Genomic DNA, 13,027 nt, shown 5'->3' on the forward strand with positions numbered 1-13,027 from the left:
CTTTGACTCTATCTCAAGTCAAGTTTACGTAACAGTGCATGGTGGGTGTTTATGGCTGGAGGAGCCCATCCCCATCATAGACCACCTAATCAATCAAATTACCCGACTCCTGTGTAAAGAAGAAGACCCCACAAACATTTTGGAGGGTAAAAGCAGTGATTTGGCCATCACGAAGGCCATGAAAAATAAATACATGCTGGAGAAGAAAAAAAGGGGCTACGCAATCTCCAGTATCAACAAGAAGGCAATCAAAGTTGTGACTTAGATACTGGCACGTAAGTTCATGCGGAAGTGTCGCGCGGATGAAGTTCTCGCACCAGTGGTTGCACTTTCCAAACAGTGCGCAGACGGGGCCCAATTTAAGTAGTCCGAATTCTTGTGCAAGGAGTTCCTGGAGAATTGCCACAAGGCACAAGAACAAGGGAAAACCTTCCACTATGCATGGCTTCTGCTATCCATAGTGCTGGTGGCTAGGGAATTTCCTGAGGACAGCCAGTTCCCCACAATTGCAAGGGATCTCCTGGAGGCTGCGAATTACGCTTCACTGTGGGCCACTAAAGACATGAACCGCATTTGCGACAGTAAATTATTCTGGGTGTTCATGGAGATGAACATCTAGATGGGGATTAACTGCAAGCCATGGTTATCACCCACTGTCTACAACAACCTACAAAGTTTCGCAGAGTTTAAAGCGCACTTTCATCACATCTACCTCAGGGCATGCAAGGACCCTACAAAGAAGTGGAACGAACTACCCTATATAGCCACAGATGGTGTGATCTTTGACATACTTGAGACGTGGCCATCGGAGTGGCGTGCACCAGATATCTCCGCGATGGAAAAGTATGTTGCGCAGAAGAAGAAGGAGGAGGCAAAATTGTGCGTGGCATAGTTGGACAAAAAGATAAGGAAAGAAGCAGTAGCAGCAAAGGTGCAGGAGGCACAGGATGCTGCACAGACAGCAGCATAACATCAAAAGGCCACAACAGTAGCATAGAAGGTAGCCAAAAAGGAGCGCAAGGGCTAGAATTTGCCTTCGCCTGAGCAGGAGCAAGAGATGGAAACAAAGGTAGAGGAGGTTAGCGTGGACCCACATATAGCATCAACACAATTGAAGAGCTAGCGCCCGAGAGAGTAGATGGGGTTGCACAAGAAGGTAAAAGCATCTAAGCTATCTATTAACTTGATCACCCTTACTGAGGGGGATTTACATGATATAGGAGAGACGATGCGTGACGTCACCACAAAGGCCCTCTAGAATTTTGCGGAGGAGAATCAAATTGGGTTGGGGGCCCTTCGAGCACAGATTTAGGGGTTGCAGGTGTGCACTTCTCAGGCTAGTACTCTCTCGACCAGCCTCATAGTAGGAACAACTACAACTGAGGAAATGTTGCGCACTCGTACGACCAACACAATAGTGCTACCAGAAGGGGAACTAGTTAGAGAAAATGGGGTGGACGGGCCTACGGTTAGTACATTGAAAGGAATAGGGATCAACATGCTTGCGCTCCCTCGAGAGATGCTCTATGTTCTGCAGGATGGGATTACTGCAGAACTACAGGCTAGGGAGAGCCGCATGTTGTAGATGTTGAGTGAGCAGAGGATCAACATGGAGCAGTTGAGCTTGCAGCATGGCAAGGTCATGTCTCAGAACAGGAAAATGGTGCAGGTAATTGAAGAAGCCTGCTAAATGGTCCCTAAGCTGGCCATCCCAGCAAAAGCACCAGCAGAGGTGCGCATCTAGAGATTAGTAGCAGAGGTGCGCAGTGCTTAAGAAGAAATGGCCAAGGTTCAGCTGGAGTTGAACCTTCAGATAGCAGAGTTTTGGTTGAAGGCGTAGCATTCAACTCCTCTAAAGGTAAGGGAACAGTGCGCCAACGCCATTACATCGGGAATGGAGGAGATCAGTAGTGCAGTGAGGGACTGCACCAAAATGTTGGAAGAATTGTTCGAGGTCCTCACCAACCTATAGGAGGACCTGAACATATAACACTTAGAAACAGAGGCACGTGAGCTACAGCAACAGTATTACAATGTCAAAGGGACCACGTAGATGGTGGCCCTCACGCAGAGGCTCACGCGTATGCAACAGGCCAAAGCGCTTAAGGAGAAAGTAGAGAGCGCGACACAGAGAAGCAGTTTTGAAGGTGCGTGTTTAGCCTTGGATCGACGAGGCCTTCGTAATCACCAAAACAATTGAATACAAGCTCACATAAATGCAGGGGATGCAAAAACAGATACAGGGGAGGAGTTCCAACACTGCGTCTCGGAACAACGCATACAGGAGATACAACAAGCAGCCGCTTAGTGCACTGCCAACTTTGCAACAGTCTGAGCAGAATTGGGAGGTCTCCATGCGAAGATCTTCGTACCAATAAAGTGAATCGAGGGCGAGTCACGATGTTTGTGTTGGCAGCTAGTTGGGCATGCGATCCCCCCAAGGCAAGTTTTGGGGCTTAAAGCCCAAGTTTTGACTAAGTCCATTGTAAAGAATCTGTGATTTGTGGGCGCGAAGCGTGAAGTTTTAATGGAGTCATAGAGTTTTCCGCCTTTACTTTTGTAAATGTAGTGTCAGCTTGATAGTTCTACCCATGGTTTGTGGGCCATGGGATTGTATAAATAGAGCGAGGCTCTAAGTGTAAAGAAATAACAATCAGAGAGGAAATCAATTCATGAAGCATTGAGTCGAGGTATAGAGTCGTGTCTTTGGGTCGTAGAGTAGGAGAAGGCTCTGCAGCTGAATGCGCAGAGGCCTAGTACTCCGCAGCCGAGTGCACGGACCCCTGCAGCTGAGTGCGTAGGTCAAGCTGAGTTTGTAACCGATTGAAGCATTAATAAAGAGAAGTTTTTCAATATTTTTATGTATCTTTTCCTGTTTTATGCATTGAAGTACATTGGGTATGAATTGCAAGTTTATTGTTTATTTGTTGCGCGAACTTATATGAATGTGCTGAATAAGTAAATATAATATAAGGTATCTATTTACGCGAAGTAACTAATTGTGATAAGTAAGATCTGTGGTGTGACTAGGGGAAATAGCATAGATCACTTCTCTAGCAGCATGAAAGCCCCACAACCCCTGGTTAGGGCTGCATGAAGACGAATATAACAAGGGCGTGAAGGCCTCGCGGGATAGGAAAGTGTGCAAAGTAACCTACGCGAAGGTATTCACAATTGGACTAAATCAACCACTTAGACATCTCAAAGGTGTGAAAACCTGGTTCCAGCATCCCCCCATATTGCTTTGGGTGAGACCTCAGTCTGTGCTCCGCGGACTTTTGTCGAAAGGGCCAGTAGTACAGGGATTTGTTTAGCTAATTAACTTCGAACCTAGGTCAGGCCCCAACAAGCCAACATTACCCCAAGATAGTGCTATGTTTGCCATTGTCGATGTTAGAACCTGCAAAACTACATAGATAGACAGGGCCTAAGCATACTGAAGAAAGCTCTAGAAATTTTACCCCCGTGAAAGAAGGTTGCAGAAATATCTTAGTGTTGATTATATCCATAAGAAATATTTTAGTGCTATTGGGGTTGAAATTCTATTTATAAATCTGAGAATATCCATAATAAATTGTTTTATAATCATGAAAGGGAGAAAGTTGCATATGTTTAAAATAGATGATTTTATGAAATAAACACAAATCCCATGAAATAGAAAATATGTGGTTCACTAGTTAGTTTGCATCTTTAAGGTTCTATGCAGCCGACAAATATGAGGACCCATCTGCATGCAATACACGTGCCTTTTAAATAATCATCTGGACAGTTCAGTAAGGAGGTCTCCAAACAACCTACGTTCCATCCATACTCATCTCACCTCTTACAATTTCTTCAGAACTTGTTTCATATGTCCCTTGGTGCCACAAATTTACTTGTTACAGATTATTCACACCTTATTTCCTATGTCCCTTGGTCTCACAAGTTTATCTTTTTCTTCACAACTTGTTTCCTGTGTCCCTTGGTCTCACAAATTTATCTTTTTCTTCATGGATTGTTTCCTGTGTTCTATGTTGCTTGGTCTCTTTTGAGCTTGTTTACAGTGTTGCTTGGTCTCATAGATTGTCCACCAAGAAATGGGTATATTATATTTTGAGCTTGTTTCTTGTATTGCTTGGTCTCATAGGCCTATCCACCAAGAAATGAGTATATTATATTTAGGATTTTTATATTGTTTCAAAGTTTCAGATACAATAAGCACAAGAACAAGGACAAAAAATTGTGTAAAAATCCAAGATGTGTTTTTAGTAATTGGTTTAAGTTGAATCAAGTTAGTTGAATCAAGTTTTTTTTGGGGCTATGATTTGGCTCTTGCCTAGTGGTTTAATAATTGCTACATATTTTATGTTGTTGTTGTGTGAAGGCACTAAACTTTGGAGGAAATAAGAGAAGGAAATCAAAGTTGCACGTGTAATAAAGATCTATGTTATTGTGAAGTCAACTCCGACATCAAAATTGTCATTGTCGCTATGCTTCATTCTGCTTCACATAAAGAAAATGATTTTTCATACTTACTCCTGAACATGGTCATTTCAAATCTATGAAGGAAGTTGCGGATCTTGCATGACAAAAGTCTCTTGCTAGGAAGTTTATATCCCAAGCAGAATTCTTATCATCAACTACGAGGTTCTATGAACGCTTCCATGTATGTCTTACTGACAAATAACAATAACCATTCTTACCCTATAATAATTTTGAGAATGAATTTTCTCTATATCATAGAATCTTAAAAATTTCTAAATTAAAATCCATTTACTCACCTTAGTTGAAGACCTTGAAGACCTTAGGCAAGCCTTGTGGTTGTGCTTTTGGTTTGGGGCTAGCAGCAGTTACAACTAAGTATGGTTCTGTAAGTCTTCAACTACATACATCACTCGCCTGTGCTTGTGTGGTTTGGGCATATCTAGTTCCTGTCATGCCATAATTACAGAGTTTATTTTCTTGATATAAACTTCCAGCTTGTACCTATGTGTTGTGGGTGTATCTAGTTCTTGCCATGCCATCCACATAAATTATGGAAAATATTTGCTTGATACCAACTCTTTACTTATCCCTATGCATTTTGGGTGTATTTAGTTCATGCCATGCCGTCCATAATTTCAGGAAATATTTGCTTAATACTTCTGAGCAGCAAATGTCCATTGAATCGTGAAAAATTTTAGGGGCTAATATTCACAAGTGGGCTAATTTTCCATGATTTTTCCAAAAAAGAAGATTTGCTAATTTCTGTTTTTTTATAAAAACAATTCGCCCAAATTTTACAATATAAAATTAGTTTACCTTAAAAATCGCCAACATTATATGGAGTATATATAAAATCATTATAAATTTGAATAATTTTACAAATATGCCAATAAACATTTTATAGTTTGTATATTAGGGACTAGTGAGATTCGTCAATGTTTTTAAACTTCAAGATAATTTTCCATCCTTAAAATTTTCCCTACATTCAATTGTCACTCGGAGAAGAATGTTAAGCTCTAAATCTATACCTATGGCGAGTTTACCATAGATGGATATGGTGGCATGTGTAAGGTGTATTTTTGGTGGCGGGTTTATTAAGCCTGTGGTATGTCAGGTGTATTTCTTGGAGTGTGGAAGGTGTATTTTTGGTGGTGGGTTTATTTTTGGGAGCTCTGACCTCATGGGCTCCATCAAAGGCAGTCAAAACTTTGGGTAAAATTGACAAAATGCAATCAAAATTTTGAGAGAATCAAAATTTGGATAAAGGTAACCCAAGTGAATGCAAACTTTGGATAAAATCAACAAAGCAAATCAAAAAATAAGATCTCCAATGTAAATGACCAATGAAAAATATAGTAAAATTAATTAAATAATTTATATTATCATTTTTTTTGGTTAAAAATTTGGTTAAAGCAGTGCATGTTATTTGATATTTAAAAAATCAAATAAAATTAATTCAATATCAAAGGTTATATATTCTACCTTTCTTAATGCATCTGAAATTAAAGGTACTAATCCCATAATCTCACATGCACTCATCATATACAAGATAACATTTTACGAATAATTAGCTAAGATTAAGCTTTCCCTCTATGATGCTATATTTATAGAGAACTTGTTTCAATTTCACCTCCACCTTTACAATTAATAGATTTTCACAACACCCTTTGCACGTTAGATAGCTATGTTAACTCCTTTTTATATAAATTTAGACGAATGATATAAATATATCAGGATAAAAGAATATAAATATCATGAAAAATTTAATGGAGAGTTTTATATTTACAAATAGTTTTAAGACTCATTCCATATTTCGTGGCGAGTAGACAGATAGGTAATGGGGAAATATGTGTCGCCGTGATTAGTGGAATCATGAAATGGGTGATTAGTGGAATCATGAAATGGGAAAAATATTGGAACGATGAGTAATGAGATTACTAAATTAAGTAGAATATCAGGTATAGACAGGAATTATTTAGAATATCAAGAATTAATAAATAAGAAAAAAAACATATCAAACCCGAAAAAATACGTTGAACAATGAAATGTCGAAGATTTTATCCGATTTGACGGGAAGGCTACTGAAATTAGGAGTTTAGGCAACCCCAAAGTCATATTAGATGATTATAAATCTATTGAAAGGTAAGCGTTAAATTCCTACACGAATAAAACATTAAATTATAAGTGTGGATTTGTGAATTTAAATACATTTACAAATTAATAACCATGAAAATTTTGAAGATAAACCTTTCAATTCAGTAGCGAGTAGTGGGATCCGTTGGGTGAAAAGGTTAAAAAAATATGTCGAGGTAAACAGGGATCAGTGAACGATCCAAAAAAACACACATATATTGAATAAAAAATATATGGCGAGCGGTAGGATCGCCTAAGATTAGCGGTAGGATCGCCTAAGATTTTATCCCATGTTAACTCGCCGGATCCTAAACACAAAATTTTGAACAACCCCAACCGCAAAGTCTAAACAAAACATATTAAACTTAAAAACCCAATAGGTAAATCCCTAATAAAAATAATAATAATAATAATAAATTTGACTGTAGTGGCGGGAGAACCGTCGTTTTTTTCGGACACATGAATCGGACTACGTGAGAGTTAATATTAATGTATGTTTTGATAGACATATTCATAGGTATTTTATTAATTAAAGACAACTAAGTGTTGTATCCCCTCCATTGCTAGCATTTTTTATAGGGTTGTTATAATCGTGACAACTCATCGTCAGATTCCCAGGATTGTTATTTGATTTTGATGATAAATTAAGTTGTTATCATAATTACACTGAAAGTATTTTTTTTTTAATTGGTCCGGCTAAGCATTGTTTACCTTTTTCAACTGCTTTTCACATTTGTCAACCTATTATCCTATTATTTTACCCATTAAGTGACCTATGTTCATCTCCAGGTCACCTTCGCCATCTCCACCGTCCTCTCCGCCGCCTTCATATAAGAAAATTGAAATATGAAAACCTACCGAACACAATTAATTAAAACGAATGAATCTTTTCGAGCACGCGGTCCTTACAATTTTTTTATTCTTTTTAACGTATGGAAAACTTCCACCTATCATATGGATTGGCCAAATTGAAAAATTCCATTTGTCCATCTCCAATTGCGGAGAGCTTCCATCTTTTGTGGGATTTTCAACTTGATTCGTTACCGGCAAAGATTCATTTTCAGAAATGTTGCTTTATGCGGTTTGAACTCGTGACCATTTAATGAGAAAGAGATTTCGTATTTGACATCTCATATATATGTTGGAAATTTGTGGTAATTTCAAACACAAATTAATTGAATACAGAGTCAATGTTCTGTTTTTCTCTACAGGATCTTTAACATAGGGAAGCTAAATTATTTTCTGAGAACAAAGATTTTTCACACCTATAAAAACTTTATATTCATTAATAAAATGCCTGATACATATTTTTTCCTCTCTCTTAGAAAGATTCACAAAGAATTTCCACCAAAAATAAAATTACACACTGCTGTAAAATAAAACATTTCTTACATTTACTACTGTAAATGTAATTCCTTGCTCTACAATTCAATCAAAAGAAAATTTACATTACTCTTTTTCACTACTGTGTGAAAAATTTTCTTCACATTCACTCCTGTGTGAAATTTTTCATTACATTCAAGCCGCTGGTCTTTCACATTGACATTTGCACTACTGAGCATTCCCAGTCATTTCAACGAACAACTAAAAGCTCCTCCCTGCTGCTTTTTTTTTCCCTTCTTCATTTCACAGTCAACAAACAACTAAAAAAACGGAGTTGTCTATAATGCGACTTTTTGGAGATTCCGGTGACGGAATCCGGCAGAAGAAATTGAGGTTAAATCTTGATTTGTTGCAGTTAAAATGGTTTTTTAACTGCATATTTGGATTCAGCACCCTCGAAAATCCCTGGGACGCTTTCATTGTGCAGAAACTAGCTATCAAACTTGCGATTCCAATAAATTCCTGCCGGATTTCGACCGGAAAAACCCGCCAGAAAAGCTTTCAAAAAGTCGCGTTATAGACTATTTCCAAAAAAACTTACCTACATCTTACTTGTGCGCGGTAAAAAAAAACAAACTAGGCCATACCTTTCATGAATTAAAAATAAATAAAATTAAAACCTTTTACCAAACATTCTACGAACTACATTAAATTTCATTAATGACTTTTACTGAGAAAGAACGGGCGGTCAAAATGTAACTTTTACTCCACGTCAAATCGCACGGAGGTCAGCGTGATAACCAAGAAGCATGTAGCCTGCTGCCATGGTCGTTGAGCTGATCCAACGGTTGACTTTAATTCTCCGCAGGTCCCATTTGCACGAGCTTTAGTTTCCGGGGGATGGGTGGTTTTGTGGCCACGCGGCATTGATTCCTGACAAATACCACACAACGTGAAAGGTGGTGCGGGCAAAATACCAGCGGTTTTGTGGAATTAAATGTAGGCAGGTGAAATTACAATTTCAACCTATTATATATATATATATATATATTTTAAATTAAAAAGCCTATTTTAAATTAAAAAGCCTTAAATCAGTGTGGGAACACGTCATTCATGTGGTTTTTAAATGATGATGAAAGTTGCAATATATAATGCCACAATTTATGTTAGTTGGGAAAATTTGTGGAGTCTTACATTATCTTGGTTTTGAAGGCTTAAAAATGAATAAATCATGATGTTTAACACGTGTAAGGTTTGATGTTCGAATTCACAAAAATGAAATTAGTCATTATATTCCAAATGTATATAAAAAGGTTAAATATAATTTTATTTGGAATTAGTCATTATATTCCAAATGTACATAAAAAGGGTTAAATATAAATTTATTTATCATATAAAATAAGTGGTTGAAATTGTGTCATGCCCCAAACGATAGAAATTTTTTTGTGGAGCCGCCGAAAACTGAAGACTTAGCCGTCGACGCCTTTGGCCGCAGGCCAGCCTCGGCCTCCTCGCTGCAAGAAAGGAGCTTGCATCTGATACCTTGTCCTGGGCTTCACGCTGAAACAAAGGTCATTGCATCTGGAATATTGGAAAAATCCGCCTGCTTGAATTGGAAAGCTTGGGCTGTTGGGAGCAAGCCAGCGCGGCCCCGCGGATGCCATGGAATCCAGCGGGGGCTCTGCCCCTCCTCTCAACCCACCTCCTGAGATATCAGCATTCAAAGCATTAATAGCCGCAAGCCAGAAACGCCCTCCCACAGCAAGCCAGCAGAAGTTCGTCAAGAAACTTGGATCGATTCCTACGGTTGCCCTTCCTGAAGAAGAAACATGCAAGGCAGCACTGAACCTAGCGGAAAGAGGATTAATAGGACAGTTTACGGGCCTCTGGCCTTCTCCAAAATCGGTCGAGAACTGGACCCAAAGAAACTGGTCTCCACTGATTAAAGACGGAGTCAAGAGCTATTTTGTGGGCAAAGGGTTTTTCGTATTTGTCTTTGAGAACCCGGAAGACAGAAGTCTCATCTTCAGAAATGGCCCTTATTTCATGGGACCACAAGGCCTGTATCTTAACAAATGGTCTCCTGACTTTGATCCCTCTCAGGATGTCCCCTCCGCTGTCCCAGTGTGGGTGCGACTCCCCCACCTGCCCCTACACTATTGGAATCAAAAAACCTTCTAGACCATTGGTAATGCACTATACACATGCGCCTGAATTTGCGTAGAGGTTGACCTAGAAGAGGGTTTGCCTGAAGCAATAAAGCTCTCTGTCGTTGGGTGGACTCACATCCAGGAACTGGATTATGAACAGCTCCCTTTCAAATGCAGACACTGCCACGAGCATGGCCATTTTGTGAAGCATTGCAAGAAAAAAGCAGAAGATCAAACAGACAAAACAAATGAGGACCAATGGACGGAAGTTCGAAAGACTGCTCATCAAAAAAAAGGAAATGGAAAAGGGCATATCTCCGGAGTTCCAGGCAGCTCCAAGAGCAACCAAGATATGGATGCAATCCCGAATGACACTGAAAAAGACCAGACCGACAATCAAGAAATGGATGCAACCCTGAATGACAATGAAAAAGATCAGACCGTCATAGCAGGTAAGACACAAGAAAAAAAGGCAAATACAGAAGATCCACCATTAAACCAAGAAGGGGGAGAAGCTACACAAACTGAGACTATGCAAGGTAGCCCCTCTAATCCATCTTATGCAGAAGTAACAAGGAAAAAACCAATAGACAGTGCGAGTTCTTCAGAGGATGAAGCCTTTGAACGCCCCTCTAGAAGAGCAGGAAGGAAATCCCGCAAAGAAATAAGGGAAGAGGAAGCTGAGAGACTCAAAGTCCAAGGTAGCCAGTCCACCATAGAAATGTCCATTGGAAGAAATACAAGACCAAGGCCTTCAAAGGGAGGCCCAACCCCCCCCCTCAAATAAATCATGAAGCTCGTCTCTTGGAACTGTAGAGGTTTGGGGAACGCCTCCAAAGCTGAAGCAATCATGGATCTCCTGAAAATAGAATCTGCAGACATTCTCATACTCCAAGAGACTAAGATAGAAGCCCGAGCACTTCTAGATATCAGCAAGTCAAAGTGGAAGAAAAGTGCAGGCAAAGCAGTAAATTCAAGGGGCTCATCCGGAGGACTGGCAACCCTCTGGTCAGAAGAATCTTTTTTACTCAAAAAATCTCATGAAACTCAGCACTGGATATTCATGGAGCTTACACAATATGCAAGTAAGCTGTCTTTCTCTTTATTTAATCTCTATGTTCCTGTTACTTATTCTGAAAAAAGAGAATGCTGGACCTCTCTCTCAGCATTTTTAGACCAGCATACTCCAAGCAACATAATTCTAGCAGGTGACCTCAATATAGTACTGAAATCAAAAGAGAAAAGGGGCGGCTCCAACAACAGAGACCCTATGCTGGCCTTTGTGGAAGAGCTAGCGCAACAATGGGACCTATTAGACTTCAAGCCCATTCGCGGTCTATATACCTGGTCCAACAACAGATCTGGGTCTGAACATATCTCTGCTCGATTGGATCGATTTTTGGTACAAGGTTCTCTGATTATGGATAAAAAGATAATCAAAACAAAAATTTTACCCAAGTTAGCTTCTGACCACAAGCCGATCCAACTGCTCCTTGAAGATGAAGAAGATCTAGGTCCCTACCATTCCACTTCAGCCCTTTATGGATTGAGAGAGAGGGTTTTTTTGAAACTGTTAAAGAAGCCTAGGCCAAGTCATTCTCAGGGTCCCCAAGCTTTGTTTGGGAACAAAAACTAAAAGCCACCAAACAAGCGCTGAAGGAGTGGATAAGGAAACCAGTCCCTACTCCAATCAGCATAAGGAAAGAGGCAGTATGCACATTGGAGACTTTACAAACGGAATTAGAGAGCAAAGAGATCACAACTGAACTTCTGGAACAAGAAATCAAGGCTCAAGCTGCTACATACCGATCATTCAGAAAAGAAGAAGAATACTGGCGAATCAAATCAAGGAGTTTGTGGTTAAAGGCAGGCGATCGAAATACCTCCTTCTTCCACAAACAATATAGAGCTAGGCTAAACAGGAATCACATCTATGAAATAAGGACAACAGAGGGCCATGTCAGCAAAGGCTTTGCCCAAGTTAAAGCTGCTGCAGACAGCCATTTTCAAAATCTTTTTAGTGATGGAGTACAGACTTCCGAGGGGGAAATAACAGAATTCCTTTCTAATATCCCTCATCTAATCAGTCCAGAAGAAAACGTTGCCCTCACTAGAGAAGTAACAGAGGAGGAAATTATAAAAATTATATGGTCCATGGAATCAGATAAGGCTCCGGGCCCGGACGGATTTATGATACACTTCTACAAAGTTCGCTAGAACATCATCAAAAGAGACCTCCAAAAAATGATAAAGGGGTTCATGAGAAAAGCTAAGATCAGTGGAGGAACCAAATCTACGTATCTAACATTAATCCCCAAAGAATCTAATCCAGAAACATTCTCCAGATTCAGACCCATATCTCTTTATAATGCATCCTATAAAATTCTGGCAAAATTGCTAGCAAGCAGGATCAAGCCCTTGCTCAAGAAGCTGATATCTAGTTCTCAAGGCGGCTTTGTGGAGGGCAGACACATTCTCGACAATGTTATCCAAGTCCAGGAGACAATCCACACCAGCATGAAGCAAAATGAGAAAGGTATGTTGATTAAATTAGACATGGCAAATGCGTTTGATAGAGCCAATCACTATTTTCTCATTAAGGTACTCCTCACCTTTGGTTTCTCGCCTCATTTTGTTTAGCTTATTAATGCTTGAATAAATAATATCTGGATCACCCCCTGGTCAATGGCCGCCCCTCCAATTTCTTCCAAGCCCGGAGAGGCATCAGGCAAGGATGCCCCCTCTCCCCTTTCCTGTACATTTTAATGGCAGATTCCCTTAGTGGAAAGCTCACGGCTGAAATAACTCTTGGCACTCTCCCTGGTCTCAAATCATCCTCTGATGCAGTACCCCAGAACCATGCTCTCTTTGCCGACGACTCACTTCTCCTCAGAGGTGTGTCCCCCAGAATTGTCAAAGGCTTCAATTCAATCTTGAAAGGCTACTGCAGGGTCACA

The sequence above is a fragment of the Pinus tabuliformis genome, chromosome 2_1, assembly GCF_031772625.1.
Source record: "Pinus tabuliformis cultivar Carrire ecotype Pingquan chromosome 2_1, CPIR1, whole genome shotgun sequence".
Lineage (NCBI taxonomy): Eukaryota > Viridiplantae > Streptophyta > Pinopsida > Pinales > Pinaceae > Pinus > Pinus tabuliformis.